Source organism: Lipotes vexillifer, unplaced genomic scaffold, assembly GCF_000442215.2.
Source record: "Lipotes vexillifer unplaced genomic scaffold, Lipotes_vexillifer_v1.1 scaffold604, whole genome shotgun sequence".
Taxonomy (NCBI): domain Eukaryota; kingdom Metazoa; phylum Chordata; class Mammalia; order Artiodactyla; family Lipotidae; genus Lipotes; species Lipotes vexillifer.
The window spans coordinates 738,448-743,689 of NW_006798979.1; positions in this window are offsets into that span (position 1 = coordinate 738,448).

Sequence of the window (5,242 nt, forward strand, 5' to 3'; positions counted from 1 at the left end):
CAGCGGCCATGGCTCACGGGCCCAGCCGCTCCACGGCATGTGGGATCCTCCCGGACCGGGGCACGAACCCGTGTCCCCTGCATCGGCAGGCGGACTCTCAACCACTGCGCCACCAGGGAAGCCCAAATGGCTCTTCTTCTTTGACTCTTTCCATGCTTTACCCAAAGCGAAGTTAGTTACTCTTTCCTGCATGTTACCATGTTCCCATCTCCATTATACCATTCTCAGATTTAGGTGGTACCAGAGAGATTAGTGGTGAACAGCTGTGCTCAGGTCTCATTTTTTCTCTTGCCCAAATATGTCATAGAAATAGTAATCCACATCTGAGACTTCTTTAAAAGAATCTTTTTTTTTTTTCAATCAACTCTAATTTAAAAAATAATAGTTATGTACCATTTGAAGATCTAACACTAGTCACTAGTCACTTAAGAAACCATCTCAACTGACATTTTTAGGCAGGTATTCTCAGTAAATAGTGTTGAATTTTTCCATATTTGTGTGGTTTGTTCATGTAGTCTATACATTTCTTTTGATTTAAGTAGTTTGCATTTTCATAGAAAATGGTACATTTTATCCACATTTAAAAATAGTTAGCAAAACCTTTTAGAAATTATTCATTCTTTTATTATTTCTCTTTACCTGTGGTTATATCTACATCCTTAGAATTAACATTTTTGAAATTCTTTTTTTTTTACCTTGACCAGACAAATACATGATTTATCTGTTCGTGTTTGTATATACATGTATGCACACGTGCATGTGTGTGTATGTTGTAAGAAGTAGATATTGAATAGCAGTTCATGATTTAAGAGAGGAAAGCACTCAAAGTCCAAGCAGCAGCCTAGGTTTTCATTCAGCTCACGTAACTTACTAAATGTGTAATCTTGGGCAACTTTATTTGTGCCTCAATTTTATCATCTGTGAAATTATGTTAATTACAAAAAATGTGACAAAGGGCCTCGCACCTAGTGACCAATCGTTAGTCATATTTATTGTCTATTGTAGTAATTTTTTATCTTCATTATTTCCCACTTTGTTAGTTAAGGTTCCTTATTGTATTTTTTACCTTTCTTATTTCTTATTTTTATAATGTCTTATGTGGAATATTTAGTGTTTTTTTTTCCTCTGTTCGTGAAAAAACTCTTTTAGGAAATGCATTTTTCTATGATAATACCTTTAGCTTCACCTCATTATCATTTTTACTAGGTTATTTTATACTCTGAGTGTAATTTTTCTTCCATTTATGCGTAATTTAGGAGTAATTAATTAATTTATTTATTTATTTATTTATTGCGGTACGTGGGCCTCTCACTTGTGTGGCCTCTCCCGTTGCGGAGCGCAGGCTCAGCGGCCATGGCCCACGGGCCCAGCCGCTCCGTGGCATGTGGGATCCTCCCGGACCGGGGCACGAACCCGCGTCTCCTGCATCGGCAGGCAGACTCCCAACCACTGCGCCACCAGGGAAGCCCAGGAGTAATTTTAAATATCTAAAGAGTTAAGGATTTTGTTGGGCTTTGTACTCCAGTTTTTGTCATTAATGTTATTATTATTGTATCATGATCAGAATGTGTGACCTATACCATTGCTATCATTTTGGAATTAATCAAGGTTTTCTTTGTAGCCTGATATCTTAGTTTGAATTCCCCCCAGAAGCAGAGCCTAATGCTAGGACTTAGTCACAAGTAGTTTATTTAGGAGATGAACCCAGGGAGCAGGGGCAGGAGAACAGAGAGAAAGAGACAGGGCAGGAGGAGGACCTAATAACAGATGCGCTGTTCAGCAAGTTACTTCTGAGGACGAGAAGGGCCCAGTCCTTCTGAAAACTCTCTAAGGAGCTGTACAGAAACTCCTAAATATCATCTCCTTGAAGACTGGATGCTGGACCATCCATGCACAGTTTGCCAGCCCCCCTGGGCTGCACTTGTGAATGGACTGAGCAACCTTCCTTCATTTCAGAGAAAGCCAGGAAACAGAAAAGTGGAGAGAGAAAGTGCAACCTCCAGCAGGCCACTGACAGTGCGTATGGGAACTGCCCACTGAAGCTGCCCCTGGCATCTTGGATAGGCCTAGGGGATCTGGTGTGGGAACCCATCTTGTACGTTACACACAGAATCATCTCCATCCATGTGTAAAGTGTGCCAATGATAAGGTTTTCTTTTTTTAAGGCTCTTTGGGGTATAACTTCCAGCCTTTGCTTCTAAACTTGTATCAAAGAGTAGCTCAGTACACTTCACAAGGCAGACAATTCTATTCAGGAATATGAGATCGTATTACCATTACAAAAGACAGAGGGATGCAGAGGTGTACAACCTGCCTATTTATCAGGTGGTAAATAATAGCTCATTTATTTGACTAAGAGTTTCTTTCTGTCAAAATGTAACTTGAAGAGTAAATAACTGTCATGCAGATGAAGAGCAGATGGAATAGATGCAAATCTGAAATCATTAGCATTAACAATTTACCGGAAGTGTATTTTTTCCTTTTATTACAAATAATAACACAAATTTTATAGAGTAACTTCTTATCTAGATAGAAATAATAACCCTGTAGGAAATTATATTTGTAATACTTCATGGTGGGAGGAGAAAACTCGAATGCCTCTTTTTAATTAAGAGACTTGGAATTTTTTCTTTGGTTTCAATAGAACTTGTTTTTATATCTTATACCACTTCTGAAAAATCATCCCAAAGGATTTTGGATTGTCCCATGATATGATAAAGTCAGCATAAAATTAATTGTGGCAAGTAAAGCACATACATTTATAAAAACAGAAAGGGGAGCTAAGTAGAGTATATAAAGAACATCTAAAAATATTTAGGACAGATGATGGATTAACACTGCTACTGGTAATTTGGGATCTTATGTAACATAAGATGTTACAGATGGTAGGAATTATGGATATGAAAGGTCTCACTCTGACAGACTTTGCCAGTGTTTTTAATAAATGTCCCCTTCTAGCCTTAGACGGAGTTGGGCTGTTTGAGAAGCAGCCATGCATGGTATGTTGATTTAAACTACCTGTTATTAGCTCATTTTGTAACCTCAAGATAACTAGACTGTACCTGTGGAATTATAGTTTCACATGTACAGTTTTTTCAAAGGGGTGTCAAATTAGCATCTCTGAATTCTTGTGGTGATAAGTGAAGATCATGGACCCAGGGATAAAAGGGAGGAAGTTCTCTACGAAAATATCCTTTATTTGTTTGCCCAGAACTCGGTCCCCTTTTTCTTTTTATTTCTCACTTACTGACTGACTTACATTGAGTATAAAATCCATGTGCTAATTGCCAATGATATGGTTATGAAAGTCAGAAAATTCACATTCTATTGGGGGGGACATAAATATGATTCAATTCGATAAGTATTATGATAGAGACAAACAAAGTCACGTGACAGGAAGGACATGGGAAACCTAACCTAGCCTGGTTGGGGGGAAGTCAAGGAGGTTATCTTGGCAAAGGCAGCTGAGCTTTGAAGACTAGAAGAGCTTTGATACCCCCCAGAGGGGCAAGGGATAGAGGGCAACTGTTTCAGATAGAAATAGCATCACGTGCAAAGGCAAGAGGCCATAACACCATCAGGGGCTTTATATGGATGGAGCATATGGGTTTTGTTTTTCCTGGAGGTGGGAGATAAAAGATGGAAACCCAATGAGAGGTGAGGTGAGGCCAAACAAGAAAGTGAAAGGCTATGAGGGTGATAGGAAGATATGGAAAGACTTTAAGCTGAAACATGACACGGTCAAATTTCTGCCTTTCAGAGATTATTCTGACTGATGTGTGGGAGGATGGCTTGGAAAATATAGACTGAAGAGAGAAAACCAACAATTAGTAGTAAGGGTACAAATAAATATAAATGCTTATGCATTGTACCAGGAGCTAGACCATAAGTTAATTATGCGTATTAACCTCTCTACACGATACCTACCATTTAATAAATCCCATTTTTACAGAGGAGAAAATTGAGGCACAAACAAGTAAAGTAAATGCTCCAGGTTCTCAGAGCTGTAAGTGGCAGGTCTGGGATTCTAAACCAGGCAACCGAGTTCCAGAGTTCATGCTGTCAATCACTGTGCTATAGAAACTTGCCCGATTATGGGCTCTCACTGTGTGTATGTATAGGCAGCGGGTTCAGCACTTAGCATACTTTATCCCAATTACTCTTCACAGCAATAGCTGAGGGTAGGTGAGAGTACTATCCCCATTTTACAGACGAGAAAACTGAGGCACAGAGAGGTTGGATACGTTTCCCAAGGGCACACAGCTAATAAAGGTCAGATGGAAGATTAGGACCCAAGCTGTCTCATTCCAGAGCCTGTGCCTTTAATTGCCGTGGTCCTCCCCATCAGCAGGTGATTGCTGGAGTTCCATAGCGGCTCTAATTATTGAAGCAGAAACTTGCCTGATATAAAGCGCTCGTGGATGTTAGAATCTGAAGGACTCAGAATGAATTAAAATCAGTCTCTGCCAAGATCGGAATCTCTTTACTTCTTTTGACGTGACTGGACTTGCTGATTTCCCTGACTAAAATCTTCCTCACTAGATTCTGAGCTTTTTGAAGAAAGGGACCCTAATTTGTTTATCCATATATCCCAGATACATATTAAATAGGAGATATGCAAATTAATTAATGCAACCCAACCCGAAAATGTTTCTTCGTAGACAAAGAGGTCTCTGAAAAAAATAAATGTACGTCTAACCCTTAAGGATGTTACAGGGCAGACTTTTTCACAGGGAGAACATCAGTATTGTACCAGCCAGGTGGTAGCTACTAACCACATGTAACTACTTAAATTTAAATTAGGTAAAATTAAGTAAATTTTAAAATTTACTTCCTCAGTCTTACTAGCCACATTTCAAATGTTCGGTAGCTACATATAATGACTACTGTAGTGACACAGAGAGAGAGAGAGCATTTCCATCATGGCAGAAAGTTCTATTGAAGAGGGCTTGCAAGCTCCCCAGTCCTTGAAGCGTCAGTGTCAAAACCTCCTGGACAATTTTCTGCAAAGCAGTTTTCTGGCTTCTATTTCAGACCTACTGAATCAGAATTTCTTTGCAAGGAGCTAAGAAACCCTCATTTTCCATATGCATCTATGTGATTTATTTTAAGAAACACTGATTTAGACCTTTGGATTTCCATATTTTTGCCTACAAACCCCTTTGTTCAAATAAAAACTTAACTAGAATCCCAGCCGGTAAACAAGCATAAGTCGCGCTTGTTGACACGGTAGGGGTGATGG